General features: G+C 49.8%; 1 long non-coding RNA gene across 1 annotated transcript; it reads right to left on the bottom strand.

Annotated features, from left to right (window-relative positions):
• Positions 1-12,402: 12,402 nt before the first annotated feature.
• Positions 12,403-18,351, bottom strand: LOC139361222 (uncharacterized). Its single transcript, XR_011618782.1, has 3 exons — positions 17,166-18,351; positions 16,273-16,907; positions 12,403-15,520 (listed from the first exon to the last, which is right to left on the bottom strand). It is a non-coding gene; the product is annotated as an uncharacterized lncRNA (long non-coding RNA).
• Between the last annotated feature and the right edge of the window lie 217 nt (positions 18,352-18,568).

Here is an 18,568-nt window from a genome sequence, read left to right as displayed (position 1 = left end):
GGTAAAATCCCAGTATTGGACAGTGACTTGGTGGTGAATTTGGGAAAACTGAAATCTTGATATATTGCTAGTGGGAAGGGAAGTAAAATGGTACAGTTGATTTGGAAAAGTCTGGCAGTTCCTCAGAAAAGTTATGCATGAAATCACCATACGACCCAGGAATTTCACTCCTAGGCATATGCCCAAGAAAATTGAAAACATTTTTACAAAAAAAAAATCTTATGCAAGAATCTTCATAGCAGCATTATTTGTAGTAGTAGAAACAGTCCAGGTGTCTGTCAACAGGTCACTCATTGTGAGATTCCACTCACCTTGGACGTGAAAGATGTCAGCACCGAAGGTCACGCCAAAGGTCATGCACTGTACGATTCTTCTCACAACAGATGTCCAGAATGGGCAAATCCAGAGAAACGGAAGTCGGCTGGCGATTGCCAGGTGCTGGCGGAAGGAAGGAGCAGGTGCTGACTCTTAATGGGTTCAAGGTTTCTTTGGCCCATGGTGAAAAAGTCCCAGAATTACATACTAGTGGTTGATGTGCAGCTTTGAGAATGTGCTAAAAAGACTGAATTGTATCCTTTAATATTGGGGCTTTTATGGTTTGTAAATTCCTTTCAATTTAAAAAGGAACTCAAGAACTTCTTTGGTGTTGATATTTAGATGGTGAAAGAGACAGTATCCAAAACAAGTTACTATGTAACTCACGTCGACAGAGTTAAACTTCATTTTCTGAGGATCTTAAAGGAAGTGTGTGAGCCTAGGAGACACAACGATCCTACACTAGATGTTACACCCCATCTTACTGATTTCTATCTCACAGAACCATATTCAGGGAAAACCGACATGTAAACGTGAGCTGAATGCTATGCAGAGGCACACTCCTCTTACCCGGATGATCTTTAGTGGCACAGTAAGAGATGAGGTCATAGCAACGTTAGTTTAGTTAAATTTCTATGGCAACAGAAATTTGGCACATCTGATGAGTTAGATCTCTCTGCACAGCTCCTAATGGGGTTGCCCATTTCTGTATGGTGTCTGTGTATATTCTCGCTGTGGAAATAAGTGATAGCACCTGCACAAACACTTGTCCGGAAACGTGCACGAAGCTGGTGAAGGCAGAGGACAGGCAACAGGGAAGCATGGCTCAGCCCTGGCAAAGAAGACCGTTATTCCGAACGCAGAAGATTCAGGAACACAGTCGTTGGGAAGATTGGTGATGTCCGTGGATCTCACTGCTGTTGTGTTGTATCTGTGCAGCGAGTTACCGGAGCTGTCAGAACCGCACGTGTTGGTATTGGTATCATCACTCAATGCTTCTGACTTTTCCTGGTGCTGAGGATGACTGCATGTGGCGGAAGCAAAGTACTGACCTAGCACAGATCATCAGATCCCAGTTCTTTTTTATGAAGGGGGGCAGGATTAGAACCACCCCCCCACACTCCCCAATCCTATAAGAACTGGGATCTGATGATCTGTGCTGTTGAGAGAGACAGGGTTAGAACGCCCCACTCCCCAATCCCATTGTTGAAAATAATAATTGGCTTGAGAGGGTTTTTTCTCCTAAGGTTGAAGCTGTGCTCTTCTGGAGCCTGGGCTGTCAGCCATGGTGGCTGGGGAATGCTGGGGCTGCGGTCGTCCGGCCGCTGGTGGGTCCTGCCTCTTTGACACCGTTCATTTCTGAAGCTTGCTTTCCCCGGTGTTGGAAGTAGCAGCACTGGAAGAATGGCCGCCTTCCTACAGTGAAGCTCTGGCAGAAGAGGAGAAGACACGGAGCGTCTGTTCAAGGACGTGATGTTCTGGGCACCGCACCATGCGTTCTGCTTCTCAGCGGTGCCTCTTGGTTGATGTTACCATCACCTGGCATTTCCCAGGAGGTAACTCGCAGATGTCACACTGATGGAAAGCCGCAGCAGCGCGGTTCACGTCCAGGGCCAGCTGGAGCACATCAGCAAGGTCAGGCTGGATACATGTGCTTGCTGACAGGAAAATGACAGGAAATATGTCATTTCAGGGAAATGACAGGAAATGTGCTTGCTGACAGGAAAATGACAGGAAGACGACAGGAAAGAGGCCCATGAGGAGAGGAACCAGTGGATTCAAGGCGGGGAACTGAAGGAGCGAGTCATCACAGGGTGGGAGGCTCAGGAGACAGCAGGCAAGTGGGATGTGGCCTCAGGGTGCTGCTGGGTTGGTGAGGGGCCTTCTGTGACTTTTCTAAGAGTGCAGTCAATTGTAGGGGTGGGTGCCGGCTCCCGGCTCCCGCACATAAGGGCCAAGCGTCTTGCAGGAGACCAACGTGTGCACTGGGAGTTCCTAGTTGCGTGTCCCAGCATGCGGCCCAGAGGCCCCTGACAAAGCTCAGTGCACCAGGGACACAGTGGACTTTTGGTTCCTGACCCAACGAGGAAGTGAGGGAGTGAGTGAGGGCCGAGACACAGATGCAAGGATGCACAGGATGGGGTGCAGTCAGGTGGAGAGTCATGCTGTGGGGTCCGGGAGAGATGGGTTCGAGAATAAGTGGGACAGGGTTGCAGTCAAGTGGAGAGTCATGCTGCTGGGGTCTGGGAAATGTGTTGTGTTTGCTTCTATGTGAACAGCGGGACCTGAGCATGTCTGTGCTTTGACGTTTAATCTGTACACTATCCTTGGCAGGGTGTGTATCTCTGTGGCAGAGGACACCCCGGCCACAGTGGATGTCAGTGGCGGTGGCTGGACTCACGGTCCGTGAATGTTGCATGATCGAACGCGTTTGGTACATTCTCAGCTCCTGCCCAGGTGCCTCCCGAGTATCCGGTGCTGTGGCTCCCCACACCCTTCCCATCTGTGTGTAGCATGACCACCATCTTCCTACCATGTGTTTGTGCTACCACGGCTGCCATGTCTAACGGGCGCTTTGCTTTCCAGCTACTTTCCTATAACCAAACCCTTGAACGACTTTGCCTGCGTTTCAGAGATGATTAGGGTATTAGTCTTTCAATTGCTCTGAGGATTTCCAAAAGCAAATGCAACTTACAGGGTGCAAGATATTGGAAATGACAGTAATTATAGATGAGTTTTCTCAGTGTGTTGATTGCGGTAAAATTACATAGCACTCTATTTTTAAGTGTATGGTTTGGAGGCATTAAGTGTGTTCACACTGTGGTGCCACGATCACCGCCATCCATCTCCAGAACTTCCTGGTCTCCCCACGCTTGAAACTCGGTCTACCCAACACCAGCTCTCCTCCCGCCCCAGCTCTGGGAAGCACTACAGGTTGCTTACAAAATAGGCTTTTTCAGTAAGAGAAGGGGCAAGGAAAAGAGCTCTAAAGACTGTCTTGAGATTTGAGGAAGTGTTTTAGGTTTTGTTGTCTGGTTCCCGGTGTAAAGGAACTATTGAAGACGTGGGAAGGTGAAGGTCTGTGATCTCAGGAAGTGCTGGGCTGGGCAGCTTTCCCACTGTGACGGGGGCACTTGCCCTCAAACCCGCCTGAGATAATCGCGTGAGGATGGTGCTGCATTGTGACAGCTCTGAACTTGATCTCCTTGAACGTTGCCAAGTACATAAGCTTTGGCGGTTACCGTCTAGTGTCTGCGGGAGACCTAGAATTTGAACATTGTTGACTTTAGAACACTCTCATTTTTATAACACTCTACCTGTTCTCAACAATAGGAAATATGCTGTGTCCTTTTTTTTAATGCCTTAATATTCTGTGTTGTGGTGGCAGTAGTTGCAGGGGACGCTACTTCTGGTTCATGGTCATCGCCAAACACAAGCTTCAGGAAACCGTGTGAAAAATAAAGGGGAAAGTGCTTTTCTGCAAAGGGCTTTTTTGAACATCCTGTTTTTTTCTGGAATATCTGTTGTGGTGTAAAACGTTTTCATATTTAGGGGTTTGTAACGTGTTTTATACTGGTTAGCTTTGAAACCCCATGTTTTTGCATGTCATGGGGCTGCTTTATCCTGTTATTCTATGATATAGCAGGTTGGCAAAACTATTGGTTAATTCACTTTAAAAACCAAAGCAGCTTACAGATTGAGTGTGATTCTTGTAAGAATTTAATTGTAAAATTGATTTGTGTTCAACAAGCTTACTGGAATGGCTAGATCCGTGGACAAAAAGATAAGAACATGTCAAGTCTCTGGGCCAGGAAGGACTTCCAAATAATACAAGTGATACACATTAATTTCTTAACAAAAGATTAGATTTAGTACATAACTGTTTAAAACCTCCATATTTTCTATTATAGCCATTCCACAGTGCCCATGGGGGTGGGCTGCAGGACTGCCTATGGAATCCAAGGTCTTTGGGTGTTGAGGTCCCTGCAATAAAATGGCATCGTGTTTGCATATGACATATGCACATCCTCCTGCAGACAGTCATGTCAGGGTTGCTCGTAACAGCTATACCATGGACATACCATGCGAGTAGTTGTTTAATGAATAATAAAGTCTGAATGCTTAGTACAAACACATTAAAAATATGTTGATCTATGGTTGGTTGAATCCACAGGCCTGGAACCCCGGGAGAGAGTACAAACTCTAGAAGCAAAACGAACAAAGCACTTGAGGTCAGCAGTGACGGGTGTGGGATCACACTGAATCTCATGTGTTTTGCTGTCTGTGTCACTGTGTCCCGTGTAAACGGGAATCATTTGTAGCTTAAGGTAAAATAGGTAACAGGAAACACTACAGAGTGGGCACGAAGGCGCGCCCCTCATTACCCCGCGTTACAGCCAAGCGTCTGCCTCCTAGGGAAGGATTTGTTCTGTGGGGAGACTAGATGTTGATGATTTCCGGATGTGTGAAGGGAAACTCCCTCCGAGAAGCGTGGCTTTGGCCGGAGCACATCAGACGAGAGTTAGCGTGGCATGGAGTTTCCACAGTGGCCCTCAGGCCTGCTGCTTCTCTCCTCTCCCCACCCCTGGCCCTGACTCTTACCAAGGGAGGCAAGTTCAGCTCCAGCTGAGCCCCGCACAGGGCTGTGGGTCTCTAGGGCAGGTGCCCACCTTCGCCTGAACAGGCTGTGTCAGAGGAGGGTCTGGCTGTACTTGAGCTGTGAGAGATGCTCTCAGAGATCCAGCATCCTGAAAACCCAGGTGCTGAAGGTTCCTCCTCTTCCACCATCCTGCGGGGAAGGGGGTCTTATCCTGCTTCCCCTCAACCCGAGCTGACTTCTTGTCTGTTCTGTACACCTAGGTTTTCAGAACAGTTATTGTTAATCATCTAGCAGACAAACAACCATAAGGTGACAGCCTGGGAGGGTAGACGGCGCTGGAAGGTAGTTTCCTGAATAACAGCGTTCAGTTTCCTGTTTTGCCATCATTTGACCCAAGGCCCCAAGATAATTGAAATATTGTCAGCCAAACACCGATTTTTTAATCTGAGTTTTTTTTTTCTTTTTAAGTTATGGGTGCAAACTTATAACCAGGGACCTGACAAAAGAGAAGGATTTATTTGCAAAGTGAATGTCGGGGATGGTTGGCATTTGCCAACTCTGACTAGCAGGGACCCAGGCTGCTTCCGTTCTGCCGCCCGACTCCTGATCCTCCAGCTCCTGCCCCTGTTCCCACCAGCAGGAAGAGGAGCGGGAAGGTGCCTTTTCCCCTTTAAGGGGGTGAGGTGAGAGTTGCACCTGCCACTTAGCTAGTCCCTGGGGTGATTCTCCAGCATGGGTGGGAGTTGGGTTTGGAGGCCTGAGCCTCGTGAAGCTGGGGTTGCTGTTCCCTGAGCAGCAGGAAACTGGACTCTGGGAAGTGGGGTCAGAGGGTAGCATCCTCAGGAGGGGCCTCTCGTCCCATTTGACATCTTCACTGCAAAAGGGGGTGTGGGCTTCATGGTCCATTGACAAATAGAACGTTACTTTTTTTTTTTAAGCACATAGAACCCTAATTCCTTGGCTTTTACTAAAGTGGCATTTTGTAATTCCACGTGATTTCATTGATATACTCGCAGGAGAGAATGCTTCCTGTAAACCAGAAGGATCTCTGCGACACTCCTCGGTCCATAGGGTTCATTTTCCCAAGGTTATAGACACAGCCTTAGGAGGGCTTGAGGACACACTGCGGCAGCCTCAGGAGGTCCTGGACATGTGTCCAAGGTGTTTGGGGCACAACTTGGTCTTACACATTTTAGGGAGACGTGAGACATCAATACATGTGAGACGTACGTTGGTTCAGTCTAGGAAGGATGGACGGCTCGAAGCGGGGAGGGATTTCCAGGTCACAGGTAGATCAGACAAATGCATTTCTGGTGCATCTTTCCAGAGGAAGCAGTCAGATCCGCATTTATCTCCGTGTGCAGATGGGGACTTTGAGTTCTGTCCTCTGTCCATGAGGAATTTCCTTGTGGATCGGTTGTGAGGGAGGTACGTGGCTTTTCCCCCCACCCCCAGTAGCTGTCTCTGTTAGGAAGAGCATGGGAGGCAGGTTTGGTCTAAGCTCTTCCTCACCTTGACGTCCCTTTACCTTAGTGATTTTGGGGTCCTGAGATGTATTTTCAACTTCATGTTTCTGAATACACTGGCACTCTAAACAGTGTTGTAGGAGGCATCTAACTTACTTAGAAGAAGAATCTATTTGGAAACACTTGAGCACCTTCGTCCTTGAGAGAACCAAGCCTTTGTTTAGTTTGCTTTGCCCCGAGGCTGTTACGCTGTCCCGGGCTGTGCGGCCTTAGAAAGCTGTGCCCCTGTGAGCTACTGCCTGTGGAATCTGGTGACTTTGAAGTTAATCCAGCAGCTACATATTTTGGAAAGCAGATTCCCTCTTAAAGTGTTGGTGATTATGATTCTAGCACTAGGATTTCAGTGTGTATTTTCCACCTTCTTACTTTGTCTCCTTATACACTGAGATGCTGCTGCATTTGCTCTTAGGCTTCACTGAGGGAGGGTCAGTTCTGAACCTTTCTTAGATATTGACCTTGAACGGACAGAATCGAGATTCAGGAAAACTCGAGCTGTGAGAGTGTGCTGATATCTATGTAAGTGGGGTTCATGTGTCAAACTCAGGTTTAAGAAAAACCAATTCTAGGCTGGGCATAGTGGCTCACACCTGTCATCCCAGCACCTTGGGAGGCTGAGTTGGGCAGTTCACTTTTGAGCCCAGGAATTCAAGACCAGCCTGGGGAACATAGCAAGACCCTGACTCTACAAAAAATTAAATAGGACAGGTGATGTACACCTGTGGTCCCAGCTACTCGGGAAGCTAAGGCTGGAGGATGACCCAAGCCTGGCAGGTTGAGGCTGCAGTGAACCATGATAGCACCACTGTACTTATGGTGCACTGTGTCTGAGTGACAGAAGAACAACCACCCCCCCACACACAAAGTATCAATTCATGCAGTGGCCAGTTCTGCTGGGACCACCTGTTAAGGCTACTCTGGGCCTCACGGTGTGAGAAGGGTCTGTCCAGCGGTGAGAAGGAGTGGCTTGAAGGCCTAAAAGCCAGTTGCTGTGGTTCAGCATGACTGCGGGTGTGGAGTTGGGGGAACGGCTCTCCATGGCATGAGTGGGTAAACGGATGGGCTTCCAGAACGAGCCCCTGTGACTTTGCCTGGTTTGCATCCGTCCAATACAAATCCACAGGCTCTTACTCTAGCAGCTTCTGCCGGGGCTGATGGACTGGCCTGGGGACAGAGGGTGCCCTCAGAGCCTCATGGTGCCGTCTGGTTTAGGAAGAGCACTTAGTCACCTAGATCTAGGATTTATGACACTACAAGGGGACTCGTCACACTCGGAGCAGCATCCATCTGCATTCTAGACTTGGTTCTAGGTGAAGTATTTTGGAGCCTGTTGGTACCCTGTGTTCTGTTTATGTGTAAAACAAGTTAGAGTTATAACTAGTTAAAACCTATTTTTAAAATTTTGCCACAGAATATGGCAATTGTGGTGGAGCCTGGCCAGAGACCCCCACACTTAGACGCTGCCGTGTGCTGGGGCTGCAGGCGTTGACTGCATCGGCTGTCCCTCCCGGCGTGTCTGTGTTCTTGACACGGGCGCCCATCGAGGCTCGGCCTGTGAGAATCGTGCCACCGTTTGTCTCCGTGTTCCTCTGAGGTTCCGCAGACTTCACGGTCCCATGGCAGAGCGTACGGTATCTGCTTGCATCCTGATTTCCCCAAACCCCAGGACAGGCCAATAGTTCGTTACACACAACTGCAGTGGGCCCCGTGGTGTGGATTTGCGGTGACACAGCCTTTCACCAGCTTGGCCTTCGTCTCCAGAGTTGGCTTTAGGGCGATAGAAGCTTCCTTCAGACTGGGGGGCCCTGAAGCTTTGGTGCTAGGAATTCGGTGACCAGCACGGATGATACCCCATTTCTCTGCATTTGTAGCAATAGTTGTTAACATGACCACGAGATGTACAGAGGAAGGAAAAAGGAGGTTTTATTTTCAGAGTAACACTCTGTGCTTTGGGAAATGTGGTCTTGGGGGAGCTGTAAGCACACGCCCCTCAGGAGGAGAGGAGGCCGCGGCGTTACACGTTCCGGGGTTTGTTGGCTGTGTGTGTTCATCGGGCTCAAGGAATGTCTGAACGTTTACAGGGAAAGTGGGGTTTGTTCATCCGGTTCGTGCAATGTCTGAACACTTATAGGGAAAGTCTAGCACACATGCAGTGAGTTAACCTGTAACATCCCTGTTCGCCTTGGGGCGAGCGTAACATTTGAAATGAGGTGGACTGGGCGTGTCATGTACAAAGGTGAGCTGTTGGGCGCAGACGTTTATGCGCAGCCTCAGTCACAGCCAGGACTGGCTCAGGGTCTGCAGCTTGTGGCGGGAAAGGACATTCACGAGGTCATTCTGTCCAGTTGGGGCTGCCGGCAGGGTCCCGGGGGGGGTTGTCTGGTCAGCCAGCGTCTGGAGTCCACCCAGGTCCCGTGGACAGCGTTCCTCTAAACCAGGCTTCTGATTGTGGAGGAGACTTCATGCTGGTTAACACACTGTACAGGAGTAGTGCCGTGGGGCTTTGGGGTTGACCTTCCCTATGATGCCAGTTACATTTCTCTCCAGATCTCATCATAGCCACAGAGATTGTACCTCGTCTGACAGCTGGGGGTGCCATGTTGATATAGTAATTTATTGCATTAAACTTTTTATTACTATTTTAATAACCTTTTTTTTCCTTTTTCAAGAGATATAGGGTATTGCTGTGTTACTCAAGCCAGTCTTGAACTCCTGGCCTCAAGCAATCCTCCCACCTCGGCCTCCCAAAGTGCTGGGCTTATAGACGTGAGCCAGTGCGCCCAGCCTACAGCCATGTTTTTAAAACTCAGCAGTTTAAAAATCCTACTCCTTTCACCCCCTCAAGCAGGCTGGTTGGCCTTGTGCAAACTGGGGTGTCACGATCTTAGCCTCCCCCTTTTATTTTTCGCTTTGGCCTCAAGTTCTGATGAGAACAGCAGTTACAAAATGGGCATTAGGTGATTCTTCTGTTACTAAAGCCAGAATTCTCACCAGTTGGAGATGTTTGTCCCCAGGATCCCAGAAAGCTGCTTTGAATCAAGCCCGTAGTAAATAAGTAAGGAACTAAACTCTTGGTCCTCTGCTTAGTACCAGGGGAATGGGTTAGTTGCTGATACCCTTTGATCTGTGCTCACGTGCTGCATCTCATCACGGGAAGCAGAGTCGCCCTGTGGAATAAAGCCCGGCTCAAGGTGGCGCGTCGAGACGCTTGGGGCTGTCAGTCCCTTATACAGCGGCAGACTTGGAGACTCAGTATCGCGTGCAGAGCCCAGGCAACCGGAGTGCATCCACCTTAGAGACCACATGGACGGTCGGCAAGGTGGATGTCCGGGCATAGGGCCTTGACAGGCCCACTGCGAGGTGAATTAGGAATTCGTTAGCAAAGAAATCAAACTCGCCTTTGGGTCCCAGCTGCTTGGAAGGCTGAGGCGGGAGGATTGCTTGAGCCAGAAGGTCAAGGCCGCGATGAGCCATGATTGTAATACTGCACTCCGGCCTGGGTGACATAGCGAGACTCCAAGTCAAAAAAAAAAAAAACACAAAAAAACCCCTCAAACCTTACTCTTCATAGCAGGAGGGAGAATTTGTCAAAGTAACTGCAACAAAATCTTAGATGATATAATTTCAGTGGCTAAGTGAGCTGTCCAGCCCACGTGGCTGGCTCACAACGCAACAGAGCCAGGTGCTGCTGCAACTGCGCCCCTCCCCACCCGATCGCTTGTGGACCTTTTCTGTTTTCCCATATCTCCCTTTTGGATACGTAGCTCGCAACTTTATAGCTAAGCATCAGTAAAACAGGTTGTCTATTTTGAAAAGTAACTATTTTGTCTTTTAAGGACAGAAAATGAAGCAGGTGACAATAGCATGGCAACCTGGTGAATAGATTTAGAGGAATATTTAATACTTGGCACCACTCTGATCCCTTCTTCTCTCATGCTTAGTTACAGCTACCGCCTTCTATGACAAAACACTTTCAGCTCTGTGAGTAAGAATTAAACATATTCTAAATCAGAAGTTTTAGTTAAGCAGTATTTTACGTGAATGCCCAGATCCTAAGTGTTCACTGTACTGGTGTGTGGTGTTGAAGAAGGAACGAGGGCTTGGGGCTGCGTTTATGGTGCAGCGTCCGGGTTCCCATATGTGAGATGAGGGCCATGAGACACGGCCTGGAAGGTTCAGACTGTGGGATTGAATGGATCTACCCAGTCCTGGAAAGCCTCAAGTCTAACTTGACTTGGGCTGGTTTTAGGGAGATGCTGGCAGTGCTGTCCTCACAGGTTACCGGGAGGGGCTCTGGCACCGTCCCCGTCAGGTGTCTCATGATCAGCCCAGCTTGCTCATCTCAGAAGCTGCTGGTCGTGTTCTCGTTCCTGTTGTTTGTTGCGTGTTATTTAGGGTTCTGTTCATGTGGGGACCTAGGAAGTTCCACAGTGAGAGGAGAGCCGCTGAGCCGCCTTCCTGCCTGGACGCCAGCCCCACGGAGGACCGTAACTGCTTGAGGTTGGCTTCTGCCCCCGGCCCCACCTGTGGAGGCATTGATGCAGTGGTACTTTCTAAGCTCCTGGGGCACACAGTGCTGTTGTGTGGATCCACAGGCCACTGTGGCGTCCAAGCACGTGCTCCCGGAGGAGAGGAGTCTGCGGGCACTGATAGTGGGAGCTGGCTGAGAGTCCAGCAAGTGAGACTCCCTGTGACGTGCACAGCTGCCATCTGCACAGCCCCTCCTGAGGCCAAGATGGTCGTGCGATAAATGCACAAAGCGCGTCTCCAGCAAAAAGCCGCCAAGTGTCCACATCCAGGATATCCACCACGGTGGCTTTTTGGTGTTAATACGATGAATGTGAGCAGCAGGTGGTCTGCGTCGAGTGTGACTGTGCCACTGCAGTTTTGTTCTCATGTCTTGATGAGCATGAACGGTTCCTGACGAGGGTAGGTAAGGATGCTGTGACCTGAGACTCTGCAGTATTGTAGCTTGAGGAACCAAGGAGTTCTTCTCTGTTGCAAAGCCGTCAGGGAGGATGTTCCAGGCTGGTGACTGCTCCATGAGGTATTCAGAGATCTAGGTTTCTTCCCGACCCCTGCTCTGCATTCCCAGGGACATGGCTGTCCTTGCTGTGGTTGGGACTGGGCGATTTCCATGCTGGCAGGGGAGGCTTAAGGTGAGAGTGGCCCTGATTTACCTAATCTACATAATGACAGGGAGCCTGGGAGTAAAGTGTAGCCATGGCCTTGGAGGATGGATGATGGATGTTGGTGAACGACTGGCTGCACTCACTGCAGCTGGCCCAGGAATGGGGAAGGATGGCTGAGTATGCCATTCAGTGGTACCTGGTTCTTTCAGATTTGACTTCCTTATGGATTTTCTGCTGTAAAGAGGAGAGAGCCTGTGGTTCTAGGCCAAGCATCTCACTCATCTCATAACATCTTGTATCCCTCAGCCAACATTTATGTCAAGTTTTAGAAGTCCTATCAAACTGGCAAGCATTTCTCAATTTGGTTTAACCATTGGATTTTATATCTGTGTCTGCATGTCTATTTTACATCTATGTGGTTATTTGACACTCTGTAGTACCTTTGTAATAGGTTCTCTTTGGTGGAAGTTACTTTCAACAAACCCTTGCTGCTACTTGAATTTTCAAGGTTGCAAGTAGAAAGGAGAGAATAAAAACCACATCTTCTCTAATTTTAAAATGTGTTGTTTCTCAAATCACACCAGAAGTACAGATATTACAAATTACAAAAGCAGCCAGAATCAAGGTTAAGAGATTTCTGGGCGATTCTGGCTAATCAGCAGTATTTGCTGAGGTGTGTGCAGCAGAGCAACATGCCAAAAAGCCCGGGACGGGGGAGAGATGGGAGGCCAGGCTGTGACTTCGGAGGTGCTGTTGCCTCAGGGAGAGGAGCTAGATGTAGAGAGGATAAATGGACACAGGTGTGACCACCGCCATCCTTGCCACGGTACGGAGTCCTTTCTACAGGGGCCTTTGTGAGCTGAGTTAAAAATCGAAATTGAGAAAGTGCAATGCATTCTTAGTTTTTAAAATAAAATGCTAATAGAGAATGTTTTGTTTGTAAGAATGTAAAATGTTACATCTTTGTTTAGAATTTAAGAATAATAATTTGCTTCTGAGATCTTTGTGACTGAGATTTGAAATCTTAAGTATGGTTTTCTCTTCCATGTTTTATACATATGCACGTATACACATATATGTAAGGTATATAAAAGGAAAATAAGCGTGTCTGTATTCACATTTATATACACTTCCATAATGTGTATACTTCCAGTCACACATAGGTCTAAGAGACTATGACTTGACTTGATAACCATGAGAGGGTAATCGCGCCTCCCGCGTTCCAGGCCTCACACAGCCCGTGCCAGGTTTTGGAAGCAGGAGTTTGTCTGCAGCCACTTCGGGAAGCATGTGGTTGCCAGGATTGCCTAGAGCTCCAGGCTGTCTCCAGTCCCAGCCTCCCTGGGGTAGAAGCTGCCCTACCAGGGGCCTGGACATGGATGTTAGGGCCTGGAGCCAGGGACCGCTCCTGAAGCGGGGGGCTCCCCTCACGGTTGGGCATGAGAACCGAGGATAGGAGGCGGAACCAGCCTCGGGCCAGTGCACGGCCTCGCTGAAGTGCTTGCGGGAAGCCCCAGCTGCACTTTGCTGACCCCATAGACAGCACCTCACTCTGTGAGATCCCCCTGGCCCACTCCTCAGGTTCCTAAAATGATGAAGGTTTCCTGAGCTGCGAATTTTTAGGTCTAGGCTAAAAAGTCCTGGGACAGGCTCACAGGGTTCTTCATGTAGAAATGATGAGTGTGCTGGTGACTCAGAGCAGGCACTGCACCCTCACTCCAGGGTCCTTCGTGCCAGGTGGAAACGAGCGTGTGGGTCACCCAGAGTCCCTGCATCCTCACTCCAGTCACTGCTCTTTGGTTTCTTAATTAAAAGCCTAAAAGCCTTGATAATGAAAATGCATTCTCCCCAGAGAGTCGAGTTTCCGGTTATGGAGGCTCACCTGTAAATGCCGTGCCAGGTCAAATATGCTGAGATCTGGGCCAGGTCCTGCTTCCTGCCCACGGCCAAAGCAGGTACTTCATTTGGGAGGTGACCCAGGGGGATATCTGAGAGGCCTGCCGGTCCCCGAGGGATGAATCCGCTGGCCTTCACACTCTGCTCCGGCCTCCATCAGCTCCTTTCTACCTGCCAACTGCCTGCTTTGACGTTGCCATCATTGGAGATATGTTAGGGACTTAGTATGGGTTGACACCCATAGGACCAGCAGATCGTGGAAAGGTGGGAACCAGGGCTGGGAGGGTGGTGACCACGGCCAAACTGAGAACCGTGGTGGGCTGGGAGGTCCATCTTCTGTCTAAAGTGTTTTTCAAAATATAAAACATAGTGTCTCAGGAGCATGAGAGGGCAGGCCACAGACGGGGAGAACGCATCTGTAAAAGACTCATCTGAGAAAGGCTGTTATCCAAACCGTGCAAGGAACTCTCAAAACTCAACAAGAAAATGAACAACCTGATTAAAAATGGACCAAAGACCTGGACAGATACCCCAACAAAGAAGATACACAGATGGCAAATCTACACGTGGAAACATGGCCCGCGTCTTATGTCATAGGGCGAGGCGTCACTGTGCACCCATCGGCCTGGCCAAAACCCGAACTCCGACACTGCCGCGTGCTGGTGGGTGTGTGGGCATCAGGACCCTCACTCATCACTGGGGGAAGTGGGGCAGCTGCTGTAGGAGGCAGCGTGGTGGTTTTCTGTGGAACTAAGCTCTCCAACCACAGGAGCAATCACAGTCCTGGCCGTTTACTCGGAGGAGCTGAAAGTTTACTTCCATGCGGAAATGTGCACACAGACGTTGACAGCAGCTTTATAATTGCCAAAACTAGAAAGCAACCAAGATGCCCTTCAGCAGGTGAATGGATAAACTGTGGTATGTCAGATACTGGGATATTATTCAGCACTAAAAAGAACTGGACCCCTAAGCCATGAAGACAAGGAAGGATCTTAAATGCATGTTGCTAAGTGAGACTCCAATCTGGAAAGGCTGCCTGCTGTCCGAGTCCAACCACAGCACAGTCTGGAAAAGGCAAAGCTGTGGAGAGAGTCAAACAGTCAGTGGCTGCCAGGGGCTGGGGAAGGGAGAGATGAATGGGAGGAGCATAGGGGATATGGAAGGTGGGAAACAACTCCAGGTGGGGCTTTCATGGGGGATCCATGCCGTTCCACGTCTGTGAAACCCACAGAGTGAGCAGCAGCAGGCCGAGTCCTCGTGTGAGCTGTGGACTGTGGGTGGTGGTGCCGTGTTGATGCGGGTCTGTCGGTCGTAGAGACATGCTGGTCTGGTGAGGGCAGGAGAATGATGGAGGCTGTGCCTGTGCTGGGAAAGGAGATAGGTGAGGACTCTCTGTACTTTCCTCTTGATTTTGCTATGAACCAAAAACTGCTTTTAAAAACGTCTATTGAAAAGACAGACAAAAGAGTGCTGGCCAGACAACATCTGTGTGAGGGTGTGGCCTGTGTTCTACATTCAGAATTTCCGTTAGAATACACACATCTAAATTTTTCAAAGTTAAACCTTTGCATTAAGTAACTCACTACCAAGTTACAGTATCAGCTTGAGCGCTGCCAGGATGGCCAGAATCCTGTATCCTGACAGGCTTCTCCCCTTGCAGGTGCAGTTGACGTCCATGGCCACATCCCAGTAAGCAGCAGGGCTGGAATCAGGAGTCAGGCTTTGCGGGACAGAGAGGAAGTGAGATCTGTAAGCATGTGGCTGAGGGCCGGCAGGGGGGAACCCATGGCAGGGGGCCGGCAGGGATGACTTTTTGATCAGTTTTCCTTATCGCTGAGGCCTTCCTAGACTTGGGGAGTTGGAGTCCCCACTCTCGGGTGCCTCAGAAACCAAAGGCTGCTCGTAATCCTCAAGTTCCAGATGCCTCAGGGGAGGTGCCTGGGTTGTTGGGTGCAGTTCCGTTATTTGCTGCTCGGTGGGATTTGCCCACAGCATTTCTGGTTGTTTTTAAGAGCTGATGTTTGAGCTGCTTATAATCACATGTGGATGTCGATCTACCAATAAAAGTTAAGAACAGAATTTTAGTTCAAAGAGTTGTGAAAATGCTCAAGGTCGTGTACTAATGTATACATTACATTTGTGGAAATATCTAAAAGTCCAGGATTTATATTAAACACTTCTCTTGATTTTTGTGATATCTACCTGTCATTTTTCCATTTGATTAATAGATGTCAGAGGGCTTAAATTTTGAGTGCCTGAATTCACTGAAATTAAAACTTCTTACATCAAATGTAATTGAACTGAACGTAGCCAACAGTGCATGCTTTTATAAGTACTGATTAAAAAATATATAAAAACACATATCCATGAACATGCAGATGGGGGCAACATATTAAACCATGGAAGTAGAATTAGTATTCTTTGTTTTCTGAGAAGACAAAGCTAAGGGGTCTTATAACTTTCTAGTTTCCAACTTATTTGCCCTAAAGTGGAAGATTGACAGCAGCAGAAGAGGAGATCCTGGGCCAGTGCAGGCTCTGGGAGCAGCGGGGTGAGTGCTGGAAGGAGCTGGCTGGAGGCAGAACCAGGGAGGTGCTCAGACAGGCCAGGACGGCCTCAGGGCACGCGGCTCAGTGAGTGAGAAAAGGTTCACATTTCTTGGAGAGCCCTTGACTCTGCCCACGGAAAACCCAAACTCCTTCCAACGGGGATGTGCATCTCATGTAAAAGTTGTTACTCCCAGAAAGAAAGCCAGTGGATGTAGAAATTTTATGTATGCAGAAATAATTTCAAATTTGTTTCTAACCTTATCCTTTTCTTCCCCCATCTTAATGTGTGGTGACTTTCTGCAGGTGACGCACACATCTTAGGAGAGCGCTGTATTTCAGTTGCTGTTGGCTCTGTTGTGACTTTGTGGTGTCCGATGTTCTTGTTCTGAGGTTCTGCCCAGAACGTGGCTCCTCCCTGCTGAGCGTTGCTTGTTGAAGGCCCGTGTGGAAACTTTCCCTGTAAGCTTGTTGCCCACAGCAGTCTTGGTTCAGAAATCTTTAGACCTCCTGAGACTCCACACAACCTTCTAAACTTTCTAGCGTGACCTTTTCATTTTACTGTTCTCCACTAACTCAGATGTTTTCCAGAATGTAAGTAATCTGCTGCATGCAGGGTGGGGGGTGCCCTCCGTTGGCTCTGGGGAGAAGCATCGCTGTTTCTCCGGGTGGAGCTTCCCGCCCACCATGGTGTGCTCCAAGACGCAGCAGGGTTCTTTGGCAGAAGTAACCATCGAAGGCCCGTGTCTCCGTGGCATGGTGGCTGTGGGTATGCGGCCTCGCGGCCATACCGGCCCCTCCCCATCAATGGCACCACGGAGAGGAGCAGGGGGAGGCCTGGGATCTGTCTCCAGAGTCACAGCTGTGCTTCCGAGACTGCGTCGTCCGTTTGTAACTAGACATGCAGAGAAAGTGTTGGAGATCAGCAGGAGACGGTGTCTGTCCCTAATGAGCTCAGGCGTGCCCTTGAGAGGGTCAGGTTTCTGTGCGGCTGATCTGGACTCAGCCTGGCTGTGGCAGTGCAGGTGACTGCTGGGCTTTGGCAAGGCTGCACCCACTGTCCGTCTGAAATGGCCCCCTTCCCTGGCTCACGGTGCCAACTGGGTCCCCAGGCCTGTGTATGTGTCGGGGAAGGGGTGGGTGGGGGTCCTACCTTATTGCCGTATCCAATGGCACGCGGGGTCAGCACTCAGGAAACATGTGCTGTGTGGGTCAGCGATTGAGTTCAGAAACCTGGAAAATTCAGCAGCGTAGGCTTTGGGCATGACCCGTCCAGCCTTGGGGCTCTTTCTTTCTCTGAATTTCCTTCCATGGCATTCCCCTCATCCCAGGGGCCCCTGTCCCCGTATGGCTGTTGGCAGCTTCACAGGTTCCTCTGCCTCCCCTCCCAGGCCCTGGTGTGGCTGGGACAGCTAGTGGCTGTGCAGACCCCACAGCCAGTAGATCGTTGGTGCCAAGGCCTTGGGCCTGGGTTACCTGAGTCAAGGACTCCAGTACATGGCTGAGCTCACCCCGAATGTCTGGATCAGAAGGCCTTGGGTTGCAGAAAGGTGGGAGTTCGATATCGAAGGACAGCCTCCAAAGCAGAAGGGGAAATGGCTGTGCTGGATGGGCAGCTAGAAGAGTCTGTGCACAGCCTGGGACCCAGTGCAGACACAGAGCTGACATGGGCAATGCAGTGACACGGCCACCGTGGAAGTGGGCAAAGTTATAGGCTTCAGATCGATACGGAGGGGCTGGTCTAAAACAATCCTCTGTTTCCTTTAATCCTAGCAACTGCTGGCTTTTGGGGTGGGGGAGTGAGATCTGTGGTGGCCGCGAGGAGAGACAGGGATTTTAATTAAACCCCTCTTTCTGGGAGAGGGGAGTAGCCGTTTCTGTAGGGCAGTGAGCATCGTCATCTCAGGCAGCTCAGGCTGCTGTAACGAAACATCATTGACTGAGTGGCTTATGAAAAACAGGAATTTGTTTCTCACAGTTCTAGCGGCTGGAAGGCAGGATCAGGGTGCTGCACGGGTGGATTCTGGTGTGGGCTCCTTCCTGGTTGGCACACACCTTCTCTCTGGCCCTGACACAATGGGAGGGTGAGGGATTTGCTGGGCCCCTTTCTGAGGCACAAATCCCATTCAAGGGTCTCCAGCCTCGGGAACTCATTACCTCCCAAAGACCTCCTGACAGCATCACATTGAGGGTGAGGATTTCAACCTGTGTTTTGAGGGGCAGGCAGTTCGTAATCTTCACCCTCTTTGTGTATTTCTGACTCAACATTGAGTCTGCCTTTGGCTCTCCAGGGGACAGAGCCTGTGGAGACACTGAGCAAGGTCAGAGCTGCAAGCATGTGCACACCGGGGGCAAGGGAGCTGCCAGGGGTGTGAGAAGGGGGTTTCAGCGTCAATCGGAGCTGCTTTCCTGGCAAATGTACTCATAAGCTATCCTGGCAACATTTGCTTTTCACGAAGAGTCGATGAGGCAGTGGGGGCAGCAGGCGGTGTTGCCAGAAGCTTGGACCTGATGGGCAGCAGAGAAGGGGCAGAGGCCATGACCTTGGGGTGGTCA

Source organism: Macaca nemestrina, unplaced genomic scaffold, assembly GCF_043159975.1.
Source record: "Macaca nemestrina isolate mMacNem1 unplaced genomic scaffold, mMacNem.hap1 Scaffold_106, whole genome shotgun sequence".
NCBI lineage: Eukaryota > Metazoa > Chordata > Mammalia > Primates > Cercopithecidae > Macaca > Macaca nemestrina.
This window is presented reverse-complemented; position numbering and strand designations above follow the sequence as displayed.